Source organism: Balaenoptera musculus, chromosome 1, assembly GCF_009873245.2.
Source record: "Balaenoptera musculus isolate JJ_BM4_2016_0621 chromosome 1, mBalMus1.pri.v3, whole genome shotgun sequence".
In the NCBI taxonomy this organism is placed as follows: Eukaryota; Metazoa; Chordata; class Mammalia; order Artiodactyla; family Balaenopteridae; genus Balaenoptera; species Balaenoptera musculus.
In genome coordinates this window covers 109990523-110011828 of record NC_045785.1, presented here as the reverse complement: position 1 = coordinate 110011828, position 21306 = coordinate 109990523, and positions in this window count along the sequence as shown.

Sequence of the window (21306 nt, the reverse complement as noted above, 5' to 3'; positions counted from 1 at the left end):
GGAAACATCAATATAACTCTGGGGGAAAGTTCAATATAAGGTCATCCACCATCACAAGGAAAAGCACGCAAAAGGGAACAGGATAGTCCAAAACTATCTTTGGGGAAAGGATATCTGTAATAAAATCAAGGCCAAAGATAAAATTCCAACCATTTTATTTTGTCTCAGCCAACAAATGAACAAGGTAAGACAACTTATCTTGTTAGCTATAGTTAACAGATAGCTTTGCAGCTATAGAGTTATATCAATCAGCAGGTTTACAAAGAGAGGGATTTACTACAAGATATTAAATGGAGGAGCGGAGTTGGCTAGCTAAAGAACTGACTCGAGGAGTGATTCCCAAATCCATGCCATAGAACTGGGCCCCCAAGGGAACTCCTGGCTCAGGAAGCTGCCTGCTGAACTGGGAAGCCGTTGCTAAAGCTAGCAGCTCCAGAACCACACAACCCATGGCACAGTCCACACTACCAAATATGGGTACCCATTACCCTGCCTCTTTCCACACATGACTTGGTTCCCACATCCAAGTATCAAAGAAGTGCATCTCATTACCAGAAACTCAATCACATCAAAACCTGAACTGCAAGGGAGTCTGGGAAATAAAGTTTTACATTTTCCAACCTCTATACACTAGGAGTTGGCATGCTGGTCCACCATATCTGCCACAGTGACAATTCTTAATTCTAAGAGAAATCTTCCGATGGACCTAGAGACTGTCATACAGAATGAAGTAAGTCAGAAAGAGAAAAACAAATATCGTATAATATTGCTAATATGTGGAATCTAGAAAAAATGATACAGATGAACTTATTTGCAAAGCAAAAATAGAGACACAGACATAGAGAACAGCATATGGATACCAAGGGGGGAAGGGGGAGTGGGACAAATTGGGAGATTGGGATTGACATATATACACTACTATGTATAAAACAGATGACTAATGAGAACCTACTGTATAGCACAGGGAACTCTACTCAGTGCTCTGTGGTGACCTAAATGGTCAGGAAATCCAAAAAAGAGGAGATATATGTATACATATAGCTGATTTACTTTGCTGTACAGCAGAAACTAACACAACATTGTAAAGTGACTATACTCCAATAAAAATTAATTAAAAAAAATAATAAGAGAACTCTTCCAACCTGTATGTTAAAGAGATTATTGCTCTAAGGAAACGAGACTCTAAAAGATAACCTCTGACAGCTACAGGGAATAGAGAAGCAAACTGGCCCATCCCAGTAAGGCAAACTGTCTCTCTACATGAGAATGTGTATTAGTCCAAATTTACCCTTTTAGTTTACACCACCTGCGTCCTGGGGCAACTGTGTTTACTGGGTGTTATAAAATTGGTGTTCAGTTTGCAAATGGGCAGGTGAAATTGTAACACAGGGATATTATAGGCTCAGATGTCCCCAAATCCATAGCAAGCTTTCACACTCTAAGCCTCTTTACCTGAAAACAGAAAAAGAACTATCCCAGGAGAGAGGGCTCTGGGGCTAGGAGAGAGGAAGTATCATTCATCTTCACAGTGGATTTGTAGAGTCTAAAAATTTCTAAAGCAACGTATTATTCCCAGAACATGGCCTCAGATGCTCTGGCCAGGGAATCATCTGAGTCACTGTATTTGGGGGGTGTGTGTGTGTTGGGGCTGGGAGGAGAGGAGAGGGAAAGTGGACAATAACACACTTTTTCTCACCTTAGCCCCAATGCTCGAAGCACTTAGTAGGGAGCTAGTACAAGGAAAATTAAAAGGCTATTTATGGTTTGAAATCCTACACGGCTTTCCATGCCAACGAAAACACAGGGCTCCCACAATCTGACCTGCTGAAACAGCCGTTCGGAGCCGCAGCTTAATGGCTCCCAGGGGCAAAGCTGCAATTATGCCAACAGTCATCAAGAGGAACCATCTGGAAAATTCCACTCATTCTGCTACAGGGCTGAGTTGTATAAGCAGATCCTGCCCCTCCCCACACCCAGCTGTGAAGGAAGAACGATTAACAGTACAGAAAGCCAGTTTCAAACGTGCTGCAGAGCTGACCCTAAAAAACACCTCATTTTCTCTCTTGGAGCCTGACCATGAGCCAATTACTTGTGATTTAATACTTTTCTATCCAACTCATCTCAGTGGGAGACCAAGGGCAAGTATATAAACCTCTCTCTCAATTCGACCAATTTGAAAGTGATTGTTCAGGTAACTTCTCTGGCTCTTAACCACAGAGGAATAGTTGTGAATAGAAATTCAGTCATTTGGCAAATATTTACGAGGGCGACTATATGAATGACACTAAGCAAAGTTCTGTGGCAGATATAAAGAAGCAGAACAGGGCCTGCTCGGGGAGATTATAATCGGGTTGCAAGTGAATAGATAAAACAGACAAAAAGTTAAATAACAACACAACAGAGGATTGGCAAAGGTGAGATGTGATGGGCACCCTTGGTCACTGTTGATAAGAATGTAATTTATACAACCCCTGGAGGAGGCAAAAGTTGGCAGTAGGTACCAGGATCCTCTGATGTGTTTTCTTGGATCCAATATTTCTATCCCTAAGCATTTCTCGTAACAAAGTAATCAAAGATAGTGACAAAGATTCATATGCAAAGATATTTAACGCAGCATTCTTTAGAATAGTTAAAACCCAAATAAAACCTCCATGTCCAATGATACGGTTATGGTTAAATAAGTGTAGATGCACATGGGATACTGTATGGCTCATGAAAACCATGACTGAAGAATATTAAATAAGATGGGGAATTGTCTATGTAAAGCAAAGCAGACAGCAAAATTGGTATATAATGGGATTCCTCCCTTTTTAAAATATGTGTCTGCATACACACACAAAGACCAAAGGAAATACACCCACGTGTGTTTTAGTTTCCAAGGTAGGAGTTACTGGCCTGGGAAATTGTTGTCTCCCAAAAGAAGTTTATGAGCTTATTTTAATTTTCTTCTCTACACACTGCTAAGTTACCTAAATTTTCTATAATAATTCTACTTTCGCAATCTGGGAAACAAAATTCTAAATAATATTTTTTTAAAGCGCATGTGTATTTATTGAGGATCTACCATGAGTCAAGACCTGTATGAGATACTTCTGAAGCATTATCTTATTTAGTCCTCACAGTAACCCTCTTATGGCATTATAATATCCATTTTACAGATGACAAAACTAAGACTCAAGTAACTCCCTCAAAGTCCCACAGTGACAATGACAAGATCTGAACTCAGATATTGCCTTTTTCTTTCTTTCCTTTCTTTCTTTCTTTTCTTCCTCTCTTTCCTTTCTTTCTTTCTCTTCTTTCTTTCTCTCTTTCTTTCTTTCTTTCTTTCTTTCTTTCTTTCCATTCTGCAGTTGTGTCAAGATGCTATTTGCATGTTATAACATTCAAAAGAGTAAGAAATCATTGTGGGCTGGGCAAGACTAGTCAGAGAAGGTTTTGTGTAAGAGGTAGGATCTTATCTGGTCTTCAAAGAGTAGAAGAAGTTTGGATAATAGTGTTCTTACTACAATCCAGGTTCTGTTCTAGTGCTTTACAAATATTAACTCATTGCTCCTCCCAGCTTATGAGGTAGGTGCTATTACTTTACAGGTGGTTTGACCAGGGTACCAAGCTGATAAGTGGTGGGGGCAGAATTTGAACCTAGACCATCTAAGGTTTTAACCACTCTTCCCTGGTGCATCTCTGGACATGGTAATGATAGCACAAAGTAATATCCAGACAAAGAACACCTGGGAGGCCTTTCACAGTCCAGCAGGCTAGAATGGAGTGTATTCACGTAAGGAAGTGCATGTAGGTCGCACAGGAAAGGTAGGAGGTGATAAGTGAATGATAACTGGGAAATAGTAAATGATATGAGAAGTGTGGTGGGTGAGGTCACTGGATTAAAAACTCTACAAATCTAAGGTTTGAGTTATCTCTACTCCTTTGGAAGACAGAGATGAGCCTCTTGTTTAAAAGGAGGTAATCAGCAGAAAATGTGTTCTTGTGAATGTTCTACCCACTTTCCTCTAGCTTTCACATTCCAGTCACATTCCAGCTACAAAAGATAAAGCAGGGTGGGGATTCTTATTTGTCTTTCTAAGAAGCTCTGAGAACAGAGGAGGAAGGAAAAAAATTGACCTCTGCCAAGTCATGCCAAAACCAAGAGAGGGAGAAAATCAAGATGATGGGGCCATAAGGTCTGGGTGAGAAAGCTGCCTCCATGGAACACGAATTCACCTTGTTTCCCACCATGAGTCCCATTTACCTGCAAAATGGTATGTTCACTCCAACTGTAGCTACCCTATATATATTTTTTTAATTAATTTATTAATTTATTTTATTTTTGGCTGTGTTGGGTCTTCGTTGCTGCACACTGGCTTCCTCTAGTTGCGGTGAGCGGGGGCTACTCTTCGTTGCAGTGCGCAGGCTTCTCATTGCGATGGCTTCTCTTGCTGCAGAGCACAGGCTCTAGGCGTGCGGATTCAGTAGTTGTGGCTCAAGGGCTCTAGAGTGCAGGCTCGGTAGTTGGGGCGCACGGGTGGGGCGCACGGGCTTAGTTGCTCCGTGGCGTGTGGGATCTTCCTGGACCAGGGATCGAACCCATGTCCCCTGCATTGGCAGGCAATTCTTAACCACTGCGCCACCAGGGAAGTCCCTATCCTATATTTTTTTAGGGTAAAGTCTGGAAGAGTTATGTAAAAGTAAAAATGGTCGTGTTATTAAAGTTTTCTTTAACATTTATACATCATCCTTTCAATAAGATTGACCAAAGGTGGAAAAATAATTTCAATTAGCTCTCCAGACACAGAACTTCTACTGCTCAATGTAAAAATCCTATTTGTCATGTTACCCAAAGCAGCTAACCAATGAGCAGCCCCTGCATTTCGGGTTCTTCCTGAAAAGGTTCAGCCTGTCCCTTTCAAGCTCTTCTAGGCATATCCATCAAGGCTCTGATGAGCATTAATAGCACTTAGCCTCAAGCCTGTTTTTCTAGAAGGAGGAGGGAGATGATTCAGCTTTGGTCTCGGCAGGGGAAACTCTGCTCTGTCCTACCCAATCCTGGGTGAGTCAGTGCACAGAGCCAGGTTTCTTGGCATTCTTACAAATTTTACAAATGTTAAAATTTCCTTTCAACGACGTGATTTAAAGCACTGCAGGAGTAGCAAACGACACAGAAAATGTGGTCACTGGCCTGCAAAGAGTTTACAGTCTGGTGGAACAAGAGCTGTACATATCACAGCCACAATACATGACAGTGTGTGAGGTAAAGAAATAGCATCAGTGGTGTTAGCTCTGAGGGTTGGGGGTTTCGTGGAGGAAGCATCTTGGCCACAAAGGACTGAGAGGAAGGTCCGCTTTGGGCAGGGAAGGCTGGGAAGAACAGAGAGGAACACGTAAAAAACGTGGAAAAGGCAAGAAGGAGCAATGAGAAGCCTGGCAGGGCTGTGACCTGGGATGGGAGTGCTGTCAGATGGAGGATGGGCACGGACCTCCTCACGGCTAATGGGGGGTGGGGGCCGCTGGTAGGATTCATCAAGGTGTTGAGCAAGGGAGTGGTATTTCAGCACAATTAATGCGACACAAGTAACAGATGTGGGAGAGACTAGAGACCTACCAATCAAGTCTACTGCTCACTGGACTGCTGTGAAAACACTGAGGGAGATCTCAATGTGCTGATTTGGAATGGTCTCCAAGACACAGTATTAGAGTGAAAAAGTACAGAAGAGTGTGCGTCTGTCTGTCTATATGTCTATTAAACGACCATTTGTGAAGAAGTGACAGGGGAGAATGTAAGCACATAATTACTTAAATATGCAAAAAACATATCCAAAAAGAATATACAAGAAACTGATGAAACTGGATGCTTCCCAGAAAGAACAGGATGGCTGCAGGAACAAGAATTGGGAAGGAGAATATTTATGTGTCCTTTTGTATCATTAGAATTTGAGTCCATGTAGAGATACAAAAAATTAATAAAATTATACTTTAAAAAATAATTCATTGTTTTAAAAAATATTTTAAAGAACTTTCCTGTCTTTAGTAAACATGTATTGTTTTAATAATCAAAGCTTCACATTATTCTCTTAAGGTTTTATGTGCATATTGTAATAATCTGAGTAAGATAAGTGAAGGTTTGGACTAGAGTACACGAGGCAAGAATGTAAGGATTAGGTGGATGCAAACAGACAGAATGATATCGAAAGCGAGGATGGGTATTGGAATTGAAGAAGAATTTATTCTTCAAAAGCCACTCTTCACACCAAATGTATACGATGAACAGCAGATAATTAGGATCTGCTAAGGATCCCCTAAGCCTGTGCTTCTTCACACTGTGGCCAGGGGGTTTTGGGTGAGAGTCAATGACAGAGTTTACTCAAGTTATAGCCTCAGTAGGGAGCACTTTTCTGGAGCACCCACCTTACTTAATGGTGTCATTTAAAACAATTTTATATTAAAACAGATCTTCAGCATAAAACACAGGACTTCTAAGAAAATTCCCTCCTACAGGGTGTTCCTTTTGGCTGCACTTTTTGGATACCTCCCCACAACACACACACACACACACACACACACACACACACACACACACGAGGCAGGTGTTCACTTTCCTCTGCTATAACCAGCAGTTTGGAGGACCCACTTGAGAAGCCCACATTGGGCACCCAGGCTCACCCCATGCAATGCAAACAGCCCCACGTGGCAAGCTTCCAGCATCCTCACACCCCTTCTACTCTTAGACCCCCACCATTTACCCTGGGCCCTTCACTCTCCTGTCTCCCCCATGTCTGATGTCTTTGTTTATGCTCTTATTTACCGCCCTGCTCCAACTTTAGGACTGAGGCACACCCACGCTTTGCATGCTAACAATACTGACTTCCTTCCTTAACAGAGATTCTCCCTAATCTATGTTTTCTCAGACCACCCTGAAAACTCTAGAACCTTCTACACGACTGCAGTCTCCTAGGGAGCACCACTTCCACCAGGCATTCTCAGGTCACAGATGACAAACAAAAGTATTTTAAAAATGTAACAGGACTCAATGACCCATTAAAATGGATGGAAAATAGAGGTATTAGTTGCACCTTCAAAATCTATGCAAGCTTGACCCCTTGGGCTGGGGGCTGGGGTGGCAGACTTCCAAAAGAAGCCCAACTGCAGTGAATCATTATATACGAGGATTTGTCTAAACCAAATCCTGACTTTGACCTGACATTAGCCCATAGACTTTGCACATTCCCTGCTGGGATCTGTCAGCAACGCTGTGGGTCAGGTGTGTGACCTTGGCCGCTCCTGTGGCCTCCACTTACACTTCATGGACCAGGTTTTGCCTTCTTATCCCTCCTTCACTGGCCTCCAACTCTCAGTCTGGGCCTGGTTCTGCCTTCTCAGCACTGACCACTCATCACAGTGGGAACAGGAAGAGGGAGTGGTCAGAGGAGCTGCTTGAGTGGACAGAAGATTGAGAGGTCCATTGACAACATCCCGGAAGCCTGGGAGAGGGACTTGCGAGCCCTGTGATGAGAATGCTTGGGAGGTACCTGGTACAGTACTTAACGTTAGGGCTCTGGAGTCAAGCAGACCTGTGCTCAAATCCTGCCTGTTACTGTCAACTTTATGACATATTGATAAGAATAGGTACCACCTATTGCCCATTTTCTATTGGCCAGGCATTCTGCTGAGCTCTTAATATGCTTTATCTCATTTAATCCTCACAGCAACACTTTGAGTTGAGTATTCTTATTGTCCCCACATTGCAGATGAAGAAACTGAGCTGCAGAGAAGTTAAGCAATTTGTCCAAGGTCACAAAACTTTTTAAGTGGTAGAGCTGTGATTCATACCTAGGTCTGACTCCAAAGTCTATGCCTTTAGTCAAATAACTATTGAGTAGACAGGGAAGAAGTCAGAAAAACAGACTTGAGAATCAAGTCTAGTTATTCTCGTCATTAGAGACCAACAATCCCAGGCTGCAGGGCAATATCATCATTGTTTAAGAGTCCACACTCAGGAGCCAGATCTTCTGGGTTCAAATTCTGGCTTTGCTACTTACAGGTTATGTAACCGTGAGCAAGTTACTCAGCCTCTTTGTCCCTCTGTTTTCTCCTATGTAAAATGGAGACAATAAGAGAACCTACCTCAAAGCGTTGCTCTAGGATTAAGTTATTATGTCTACAACACCTAGAACAATGCTTGGCACTATATAAATATTGACTATTATTAGTCATGCAACTTTTTCTCAGTTTAAGTTTAGGAAGTTGAAAGGAGAAAGACAAAATCCTGGTAGACAGGTTATATGCCAGGGGATATTATAAAGCCACATAATTCATCTTCCAACCAGCAGGTCCCTCCCTACCCTCAAGCTACACAAAATAATGCTTTGTTGAAAGAGCAAGAGCTTTGGAGTCACAAAGACTTGGGTTCAACTCTTACTTCACCACCTCCTCTGTAGCCCTGGGCAAGTTACTTGACCTCTTTGAGCTTCAGTTTTCTCATTTGTAACACAGACCCAATTATATCCAAGTGGCAGGATTGTTAGGAGGAATAAAGGAGATAATTATATAAAAATATGCATATTGGTGTTTCTCAGCCATACACAGAGGCAGAAGCAAGGTTGTTTATTCTAGCAAAGTCTTGCTCAGGAAGAAAAGGCAGACCTTTGGTACTGAGTTGGTCAAACATTAATTAAGGGCAGCCTCTTCTGCTAGATCTCTACCAGATGACACCGCCCATTTGTGCCAGTAAAAACTCTTTCCATTCTAGCTTATCAAGTCATAAAACAAGGGAATAACTACATTTTAGTCATTTTCAGGGGACTTCCTATGGGGAACTTAAGCTTATAAAATACTGCAGGCAAATGAGCATCACAGTTTGGGTTCAAAGCAACCTAGGGGTCAGAAGACCTAGGTTCTCCTTTTTGACTTTGAGCAAGTTATCTAACTTTGCCGGGTAACTTGAAAATTGGGGAAAACAATATCCATCCCTGGAGAGTTCTGTAATGACTAAATGCCATAATGTATAACCCACACTGATTCTTTCCTGCCTTTCTCCTTTTCAAATAGACCAGACATCTCTCTTCCCCCTAAGGTTAATCCCTCCTCCTGTGCTCTAGTTCTCAGCTCCTCCCTGACTTCTAAGAGATTTCACTCCACCAGTCATCTACTCTCTTCTATACCTTCTTCCCATCACTCCCTCTACCAGCTCATTCCACTCATTTCCATCAGTGTTTATGTATGCCTAAATCTTCCTACTAGAAGAAAAAAATACTCCCTCAGATCCATATTCCACAAATTTCTTGAAAAAAAATTAATCTCACCTGCTATCTCCATTTCCTCACCTCCTCCTTCTTAATTCTTTCTGCTCTATATTATGTCCATACCACTCCACTGAAAATGGTTTTGCCTAAACTACCAAAAAACTCCCTCCAATAGATAATTTTTAGCCTTTAATATATTTGACCTTTCAGCAGGATTCACTCTTGTTGGCTATTCCTTCTTTTAAAACATTCTCCCCTTGGGTTCCACAAGGTCTCGTTCTTCCGATTTTTTTCCTGCCTCTCAGGTTTATTTTTATTCTCCCTTGTTGGCATCTCTTCTTCCTTAAATGTTGATCTTTCTTTAGGATATTGCCTCGGCCCTTTTCTCTTCCCACATTAACTCTGCCCTGGGTAGTTTCATTCACCACACCTCTTCTCCCATTCAGTTACCATCAATATTGTAAAAACCCCACTTGGATGTTCCACAGGCTTCTCAAACTCAACATAAAAATTACAGTTATGAGTTTCCAGTCTGGCATGTAAGACGTTTGGAAGTCACCACTCCACCTTAACAACAAGTAAAAAGCTGAACAAACTGAAAAATCAAAACTCTTCTTAGATCCATGGGAGAAGTGAGGTCACAGGGAAAACCACTGCCCCCCAAATTGGATAGGTCAACAGGAGACTATAAAGAATCACAACCCACTAGAACAGAAACGTCCATAAGAATCAGTGTCAGAGTAGGGAAATCTGAACTGTAACTGATAAATTACTGGAGGCTCAATGTGGGCAAGTCTGAAAGACAAAAACTCCAGGGAGGCCCCCACACTTCTAAAAAGTTTAGCTCCTCAAGTTCCACCAGGTTCTTACAGTGACTATTAAAGAAAAATCCCAAAGTGCTTCCAGCGGGGAGAAGAGAAACAGAACCATTATGAAATACTCCAGAGCATTCTGTTTTTCTTAACAAGGTCTGTCCTCAGAAGAAACTATTAAAACCAGAACTTGCTAGGGTTTTATCAGAGCCTAACTGACCTAAGGCAAGGGAAATACCCAACTCCAGCTGGCTCTAGTCTTCCACAGTTGGGAGAAGGAAATACCAAACTTCAGCCCACTGTAGCCACCTTGTCCCACCTAAAGGGAGGTAGGGAGGAACGGAGAAGTATGTGTGAAGTCCACAGTCTAGAAGCACAGGCCTACCAAAAGGCTGAGATTAATCAGGACTATAGAATGCTTCCCCTACCCCCACACCTTACCACTACTGTTACTAAAGGCCTATTTACAGCAGTTCCTTTTACCTAGTACGTCATGTCTGGGTATCAAGAAAAAGTTACAAGACATACTAAAAGGCAAAAAATACAGTTTGAAGAGACAGAGCAAGCATCAGAACCAGACTCAAATATGGCAGTGTTGTTGGAATTACCTGACAGGTAACTTAAAACAAGTATGATTAATATGCTAAGAACTCTAATGGATATAATAGACAGCATGCAAGAACAAGTGGGCAATGTAAGCAGAAAGATAGAAATTCTAAGAAAGAGCAAAAAGAAATGCTAGAGATCAAAAACTCAGCAACAGAAATGAAGAATACCTTGAATGGGCTTATTAGTAGACTGGACATGGCTGAGAAAAGAATCTCTGAGCTTGACTATATCTCAGTAGAAACCTCCAAAACTGAAAAGCAAAGAAAAAAATGTCAAAAAAACCAGAATATTCAAGAACTGCAGAACAACTAAAAAAGGTGTACCATATGCATATTGGGAATACCAGAAGGAGAAGAAAGAGAGAAGAACAGAAGAAATATTTGAAACAATAATGATTGAGAACTCCCCCAATCAATGTCAGACACCAAACCACAGATCCAGGCATCTCAAAGAACACCAAGCAGGGTAAATGCCCAAAACACTATACCTAGGCATATCATTTTCAAACTACAGAAAATCAAAGATAAAGAAAAAATCCTGAAAGAAGCCAGAGGGAAAAAACACCTTACCTATAGAGAAGCAAAGGTAAGAATTACACCCAGCATTATGCAAGCAAGAAGAGAGTAGAGTGTAATATTTAGTGTTCAGAGGGAAAAAAAATCCTAGAGATTTGTATCTTGTGAAATTACCCTTCAAAAATGAAGGAGAGGACTTCCATGGTGGTGCAATGGTTAAGAATCTGCCTGCCAATGCAGGAGACATGGGTTTGAGCCCTGGTCCGGGAAGATCCCACAGGCCGCAGAGGAACTAAGCCCGTGAACCACAACTAGTGAGCCTGCACTCTAGGGCCCATGAGCCACAACTACTGAAGCTCGCATGCCATAACCACTGAAGCCCATGCACCTAGAGCCCATGCTCCGCAACAAGAGAAGCCACCATAATGAGAAGTCCATGCACCGCAACAAAGACTCGACGCAGCCAAAAATTAATTAATTAATAAATTAATGTTTTTAAATGAAGGAGAAATAAAGATTTTCTTAGACAAACAAAAACTGAAGGAATTTGTTGCCAGTAGATCTGTCTTGCAAGAAGTGTTAAAAGAAGTTCTCAGGACTTCCCTGGTGGTCCAGGGGCTAAGACTCCACGTTCCCAATGCAGGGGGCCTGGGTTCAATCCCTGGTGAGGGAATTAGATCCCACATGCATGCCACAACTAAAGATCCCGCATGCTGTAACTAAAGATCCCACATGCTGCAACAAAGGTCCCACACACCTCAACGAAGATCCCGTGTGCCACAACTAAGACCTGGCACAGCCAAATAAATAAATAAATATTTTTTAAAAAAAGTTTTCTAGGGAGAAGGAAAATTATATAGGTCAGAAATTTGCAACTACATAAGAAAGAAAGAGCATCAGAAAAGGAATAAGTGAAGGTAAAATTAAAACTTTTATTTTTTTTATTCTTAATTGATCTAACAGAAAATAGATTGTTCAAAATAATAATAGTAGCACTGTATTCAATTATGCAGCAGGAAAAAAAATCCGTAAGGACATAGTTGAATTCAACAGTACCATCAACTGGATATAACTGACATCTATAGACTACTTCATCCAACAGCAGTTGGATTCTTCTCAAGTTCATATGGAACATACACCAAGATAGACCATATCCTGGGCCATAAAACATACCTTGACACATTTAAAAGAATAGAAATCATACAATGTCTGTTCTAATACCACAATGAAATTAAACTACAAATCAATAACATGGAGATTAAAAGCACACATCTAAATAACACATGTGTCAAAGAAGAAATCTCAAGCAAAACTTAAAAATATTTTGAACTAAATGAAAATAAAAACACAACTTATCAAAAGTTGTGGGATGCAGTGAAAGCGGTGCTTAGAGGGAAAGTTATAACATTGAATGCATATATTATAAAAGAAGAAAGCTCTAAAATCAATTACTGGGACTTCCCTGGGGACACAGTTGTTAAGAATCCACCTGCCAATGCAGGGGACACAGGTTCAAGCCCTGGTCTGGGAAGATCCCACATACCACGGAGCAACTAAGCCCATGTGCCACAACTACTGAGCCTGCACTCTAGAACCTGTGAGCCACAACTACTGAGCCCACATGCCACCACTACTGAAGCCCATGCGCTCTAGGGCCCACGTGCCGCAACTACTGAGCCCACGTGCTGCAACTACTGAAGCCAGCACGCCTAGAGCCCATGCTCTGCAACAAGAGAAGCCACCCCAGTGAGAAGTCTGTGCACCGCAACGAGGAGTAGCCCCCGCTTGCCGCGACTAGAGAAAGCCTGCGCACAGCAACGAAGACCCAACACAGCCAAAAAAAATCAAATACCTAAGCTTCCACTTTAGGAAACTAGAAAAAGAAGAGCAAATTAAATCCAAAGTAAGCAGAAAAAAGAAGAAGAAGACAGCAACTTAGAGCAGAAACCAAGGAAATTGAAAACAGCAAATCAATAGGGAAAGTCAACAAAACCAAAAGCTAGTTCATGAAAATATCAATAAAATAAAAAAGAGAGAGAACACAAATTACTAATATCAGAAATGAAATAGGGACATCACTACGGATCCCATGGACATTAAAAAGATAATAAAGGAATACTATAAACAACTCTATGCCCACAAATTTGATAACGTAGATGAAATGGACCAATTCCTTCAAAGACACAATCTGTCAAAATTTACAGAAGAAGAATAGATAATCTGAAAGCACTAGGCCCAGCTTGTTTCAGTGGTGAATTCTACCATACAGTTAAGGAAGTACACCAATTCTATATATAATCTCTTATATATGGAAAAGCAGTGAGAATACTTCCTAACTCATTCTGTGAGGCAAGCATTACACTAATACAAAGATCAGACAAAGGCGTTACAAGAAAACAAACTACAGACCAATATATCTCATGAACACAGATGCAAAAATCTTCAACAAAATATAGTTGACCCTTGAACAACACAGGTTTGAACTGTATGGGTCCACTTACACATGGATTTTTTTTCTAACAAGTACATACTACAGTACTACATGATCTGCAGTTGATTGAATCCATAGATGTGGAACTATGGAAACGGAGGGTGGACCATAAAGTTAAACACAGATTTTTGGCTGTGGGGAGGGTGCCCTTAAACCTCTCATTGTTCAAAGGCCACTTACATTAGCAAATCAAACTCAACAATGTATAAAAAGAGTTATACACAGCGACCAAGGGAGATTTATCCCAGACAGGCAAGGTTGATTCAGCATTCAAAAATGAATTAATGATATGGGGCTTCCCTGGTGGCGCAATGGTTAAGAACACGCCAGCCAATGCAGGGGACATGGGTTTAATCCCTGGTCTGGGAAGATCCCACATGCCACAGAGCAACCAAGCCCATGCGCCACTACTGAGCCTGCGCTCTAGAGCCTGCGAGCCACAACTACTGAGCCCACGTGCCACAACTACTGAAGCCCGGGAGCCTAGAGCCTGTGCTCCACAACAAGAGAAGCCACCGCAATGAGAAGCCCACTCACCGCAACCAAGAGTAGCCTCCGTTCGCCGCAACTAGAGAAAGCCCATGCGCAGCAACAAAGACCCAACACAGCCAAAAATAAATTAATTAATTAAAAAATAAACCTTTAAAAAAATCAATTAATGATACAAATGAACTTACTTACAAAACAGAAACAGATTCACAGACTTAGAAAACAAACTTAAGGTTACCAAAGGGGAAAGGTGGGGGGGAGGGATAAATTAGGAGGTTGGAATTAACATATACACAGTACTACATATAAAATAGATAATCAACAAGGACATACTGTATAGCACAGTACTCTATTCAGTACTCTGTAATAACCTATATGGGAAAAGAATCTGAAAAAGAATAGATATATGTATATGTATAATTGAATCACTTTGCTGTACACCTGAAACTAACATAACATTGTAAATCAACTATAGTCCAATATAAAATAAAATTTTTTTTAAATATCAACAATGTAATCCACCAAATCAAGCTAAATAAGAAAAATCACTTGACCATATCAACACATACAGAAAAAGCATTTCATAAAACCCAACACCTATTTGAAATAAAAACTATCAGTAAACTAGGAATAGAGGGGAACTTTCTCAACATGATGAAAAACATCTACCAAAAAACCCTACAGCTAACTTCATACTTAATGCTGAGAAACAAGTAGCTTTCCCACTGAGATCAGGAATAAGGTAAGAATGTCCCCTTTCACCACTGCTTTTCAATATCATACTGAAAGTCCTAGCTAATGCAGTAAGAGAGAAAAAGTAAACAAAAGATAGGCAGAATGGGAAGGAAGAAGTAAAACTGTCTTTGTTCACAGATGACATAATCATTTATGTAGAGAATCCAAAAGAATTGACAAAAAAATCTCCTAGGAAATGCAAATCAAAACTACAATGAGGGGGAGAGGAACCAAGATGGCGGAGTAGAAGGACGTGCTCTCACTCCCTCTTGTGAGAACACCAGAATCACAACTAGCTGCTGGACAATCATGGACAGGAAGACACTGGAACTCACCAAAAAAGATACCCCACATCCAAAGACAAAGGAGAAGCCACAATAAGATGGTAGGAGAGGCGCAATCACAGTAAAATCAAATTCCATAACTGCTGGGTGGGTGACTCACAGAATGGCGAACACTTTTACCACAGAAGTCCACCCACTGGAGTGAAGGTTCTGAGCCCCACATCAGGCTTCCCAACCTGGGGGTCCGGCAATGGGAGGAGGAATTCATAGAGAATCAGACTTTGAAGGCTAGTGGGAATTGATTGCAGGACTTCGACAGGACTGGGGGAAACAGAGACCCCACTCTTGGAGGGCACACACAAAACAGTGTGTGCATTGGAACCCAGGGGAAGAAGCAGTGACCCCAGGGGAGACTGAACCAGACCTACCTGCTAGTGTTGGAAGGTCTCTTGCAGAGGCAGGGGGTGGCTCTGTTTCACCGTGGGGACAAGGACACTGGCAGCAGAAGTTCTGGGAAGTACTCCTTGGCATGAGCCCTCCCAGAGTCTGTCATTAGCCCCACCAAAGAGCCCAGGTAGGCTCCAGTGTTGGGTTGCCTCAGGCAAAACAACCAATAGGGAGGGAACCCAGCCCCACCCATCAACAGTCAAGTGGATTCAAGTTTTACTGAGCTCTGACGACCACAGCAATAGTCAGCTCTACCCACCACCAGAGCCTCCCATCAAGCTTCTTAGATAGCCTCAACCACCAGAGGGCAGACAGCAGAAGCAAGAAAAACTATAATCCTGCAGCCTGTGGAACAAAAACCACATTCACAGAAAGACAGACAAGATGAAAAGGCAGAGGGCTATATACCAGATGAAGGAACAACATAAAACCCCAGAAAAACAACTAAATGAAGTGGAGATAGGCAACTTTCCAGAAAAAGAATTCAGAATAATGATAGTGAAGATGATCCAGGACCTCGGAATAAGAATGGAGACAAATATCGAGAAGATGCAAGAAATGTTTAACAAAGACCTAGAAGAATTAAAGAACAAACAAACAGAGATGAACAATACAATAACTAAAACGAAAACTACACTAAAAGGAATCAATAGCAGAATAACTGAGGCAGAAGAACGGATAAGTGACCTGGAAGACAGAATGGTGGAATTCACTGCTGCGGAACAGACTAAAGAAAAAAGAATGAAAAGAAAAAAGAATGAAAAGAAATGAAGACAGCCTAAGAGACCTCTGGGACAACATTAAACGCAACAACATTCGCATTATAGGGGTCCCAGAAGGAGAAGAGAGAGAGAAAGTACTAGAGAAAATATTTGAAGAGATTATAGTCGAAAACTTCCCTAACATGGGAAAGGAAATAGTTACCCAAGTCCAGGAAGCGCAGTGAGTCCCATACAGGATAAACCCAAAGAGAAACACGCCGAGGCACATAGTAATCAAATTGGCAAAAATTAAAGACAAAGAAAAATTATTGAAAGCAGCAAGGGAAAAGCGACAAATAACATACAAGGGAACTCCCATAAGGTTAACAGCTGATTTCTCAGCAGAAACTCTACAAGCCAGACGGGAGTGGCATGATATACTTAAAGTGATGAAAGGGAAGAACCTACAACCAAGATTACTCTACCCAGCAAGGATCTCATTCAGATTTGATGGAGAAATCAAAAGCTTTACAGACAAGCAAAAGCTAAGAGAATTCAGCACCACCAAACCAGCTCTACAACAAATGCTAAAGGAACTTCTCTAAGTGGGAAACACAAGAGAAGAAAAGGACCTACAAAAACAAACCCAAAACAATTAAGAAAATGGTCATAGGAACATACATATCGATAATTACCTTAAACGTGAATGGATTAAATGCTCCAACAAAAAGACACAGGCTTGCTGAATGGATACAAAAACAAGACCCATATACATGCTGTCTACAAGAGACCCACTTCAGACCTAGGGACACATACAGACTGAAAGTGAGGGGATGGAAAAAGATATTCCATGCAAATGGAAATCAAAAGAAAGCTGCAGTAGCTATACTCATATCAGGTAAAATAGACTTTAAAATAAATAATGTTACAAGAGACAAGGAAGGACACTACATAATGATCAAGGGATCAATCCAAGAAGAAGATATAACAATTATAAATATATATGCACCCCAACATAGGAGCACCTCAATACATAAGGCAACTGCTAACAGCACTAAAAGAGGAAATCGACAGTAACACAATAATAGTGGAGGACTTTAACACCTCACTTACACCAATGGACAGATCAGCCAAAATGAAAATAAATAAGGAAACAGAAGCTTTAAATGGCATAATAGACCAGATAGATTTAATTGATATTTATAGGACATTCCATCCAAAGACAGCAGATTACACTTTCTTCTCAAGTGCGCACAGAACATTCTCCAGGATAGATCACATCTTGGGTCACAAATCAAGCCTCAGTAAATTTAAGAAAACTGAAATCATATCAAGCATCTTTTCTGACCACAACGCTATGAGATTAGAAATGAATTACAGGGGAAAAAAAGTAAAAAACACAAACACATGGAGGCTAAACAATACGTTACTAAACAACCAAGAGATCACTGAAGAAATCAAAGAGGAAATCAAAAAATACCTAGAGACAAATGACAATGAAAACACAACGATCCAAAACCTATGGGATGCAGCAAAAGCAGTTCTAAGAGGGAAGTTTATAGCTATACAAGCCTACCTCAAGAAACAAGAAAAATCTCAGGTAAACAATCTAACCTTACACCTAAAAGAACTAGAGAAAGAAGAACAAACAAAACCCAAAGTTAGCAGAAGGAAAGAAATCATAAAGATCAGAGCAGAAATAAATGAAATAGAAACAAAGAAAACAACAGCAAAGATCAATAAAACTGAAAGCTGGTTCTTTGAGAAGATAAACAAAATTGATAAGCCATTAGCCAGATTCATCAAGAAAAAGAGGGAGAGGACTCAAATCAATAAAATCAGAAATGAAAAAGGAGAAGTTACAACACACACTGCAGAAATACAAAGCATCCTAAGAGACTACTACAAGCAACTTTATGCCAATAAAATGGACAACCTGGAAGAAATGGACAAATTCTTAGAAAGGTATAACCTTCCAAGACTGAACCAGGAAGAAACAGAAAATATGAACAGACCAATCACAAGTAATGAAATTGAAACTGTGATTAAAAATCTTCCAACAAACAAAAGTCCAGGACCAGATGGCTTCACAGGTGAATTCTATCAAACATTTAGAGAAGAGCTAACACCCATCCTTCTCAAACTCTTCCAAAAAATTGCAGAGGAAGGAACACTCCCAAACTCATTCTATGAGGCCACCATCACCCTGATACCAAAACCAGACAAAGATACTACAAAAAAAGAAAATTACAGACCAATATCACTGATGAATATAGATGCAAAAATCCTCAACAAAATACTAGCAGACAGAATCCAAAAACACATTAAAAGGATCATACACCACAATCAAGTGGGATTTATCCCAGGGATACAAGGATTCTTCAATATACGCAAATCAATCAATGTGATACACCATATTAACAAATTGAAGAATAAAAACCATATGATCATCTCAATAGATGCATAGAAAGCTTTTGACAAAATTCAACACCCATTTATGATAAAAACTCTCCAGAAAGTGGGCATAGAGGGAACTTACCTCAACATAATAAAGGCCATATATGACAAACCCACAGCAAACATCATTCTCAATGGTGAAAAACTGAAAGCATTTCCTCTAAGATCAGGAACGAGACAAGGATGTCCACTCTCACCACTATTATTCAACATAGTTCTGGAAGTCCTAGCCACGGCAATCAGAGAAGAAAAAGAAATAAAAGGAATACAAATTGGAAAAGAAGAAGTAAAACTGTCACTGTTTGCAGATGACATGATATTATACATAGGGAATCCTAAAGATGCCACCAGAAAACTACTAGAGCTAATCAATGAAGTTGGTAAAGTTGCAGGATACAAATTAATGCACAGAAATCTCTTGCATTCCTATACACTAATGATGAAAAATCTGAAAGAGAAATTATGGAAACACTCCCATTTACCATTGCAACAAAAAGAATAAAATACTTAGGAATAAACCTACCTAGGGAGACAAATGACCTGTATGCAGAAAATTATAAGACACTGATGAAAGAAATTAAAGATGATACCAACAGGTGGAGAGATATACCATGTTCTTGGATTGGAAGAATCAATATTGTGAAAATGACTATACTACCCAAAGCAATCTACAGATTCAATGCAATCCCTATCAAATTACCAATGGCATTTTTTACGGAACTAGAACAAATCATCTTAAAATTTGTATGGAGACACAAAAGACCCCAAATAGCCAAAGCGGTCTTGAGGGAAAAAAACAGAGCTGGAGGAATCAGACTCCCTGACTTCAGACTATACTACAAACCTACAGTAATCAAGACAATATGGTACTGGCACAAAAACAGAAACATAGATCAATGGAACAAGATAGAAAGCCCAGAGATAAACCCACACACCTATGGTCAACTAATCTATGACAAAGGAGGCAAGGATATACAATGGAAAAAAGACAGTCTCTTCAATAAGTGGTGCTGGGAAAACTGGACAGCTACATGTAAAAGAATGAAATTAGAACACTCCCTAACACCATACACAAAAATAAACTCAAAGTGGATTCGAGACCTAAATGTAAGACTGGGCACTATAAAACTCTTAAAGGAAAACGTAGGAAGAACACTCTTTGACATAAATCACAGCAAGATCTTTTTTGATCCACCTCCTAGAGTAATGGAAATAAAAACAAAAATAAACAAATAGGACCTAATGAAACTTAAAAGCTTTTGCACAGCAAAGGAAACCATAACAAGACGAAAAGACAACCCTCAGAATAGGAGAAAATATTTGCAAACGAATCAACAGACAAAGGATTAATCTCCAAAATATATAAACAGCTCATTCAGGTCAATATTAAAGAAACAAACAACCCAATCCAAAAATGGGCAGAAGACCTAAATAGACATTTCTCCAAAGAAGACATACAGATGGCCAGGAAGCACATGAAAAGATGCTCAACATCACTAATTATTAGAGAAATGCAAATCAAAACTACAATGAGGTATCACCTCACACCAGTTCAAATGGGCATCATCAGAAAATCTACAAACAACAAATGCTGGAGAGGGTGTGGAGAAAAGGGAACCCTCTTGCACTGTTGGTGGGAATGTAAATTGCTACAGCCACTATGGAGAACAGTACGGAGGTTCCTTAAAAAACTAAAAATAGATTTACCATATGATCCAGCAATCACACTACTGGGCGTATAGCCAGAGAAAACCATAATTCAAAGAGACACATGCACCCCAATGTTCATTGCAGCACTATTTACAATAGCCAGGACATGGAAGCAACCTAAATGCCCATCAACAGATGAATGGATAAAGAAGTTGTGGTACATATATACAATGGAATATTACTCAGCCCTGAAAAGGAACGAAATTGAGTCATTTGTTGAGACGTGGATGGATCTAGAGACTTTCATACAGAGTGAAGTAAGTCAGAAAGAGAAAAACAAATATCGTGTATTAACGCATGTATGTGGAACCTAGAAAAATGGTACAGATGAGCCAGTTTGCAGGGCAGAAGTTGAGACACAGATGTAGAGAACAGACATATGGACACCAAGGGGGGAAAACTACAGTGGGGTGGGGATGGTGGTGTGCTGAATTGGGCGATTGGGATTGAAATGTATGCACTGATGTGTATAAAATTGATGACTAATAAGCACCTGCAGTATAAAAAAACAAACAAACAAAACAACTAATACTAAACTTTCATTGGGTTATCTGTATGGAAATATGTTAATATAAATGTTTCAGACATTACGTGAAATTTCTAAAAATCTTACATGTTCTGGTATAATGTTATAAGTCATAATTCTAGTTATTACTTTAAAATGTATATCTCAGAAAAAACTAAATTTCCTTGTCAATTGCACTATTATGAACTTTCATCATATCTTTAACCGTGGTCATTTTTAAGTCTTTTGTCATTTACAGACAGTTCTGGGTGTACTCTGATGCTTTTGCAAATATGTTCCTATAAAAGGGTTTCATCT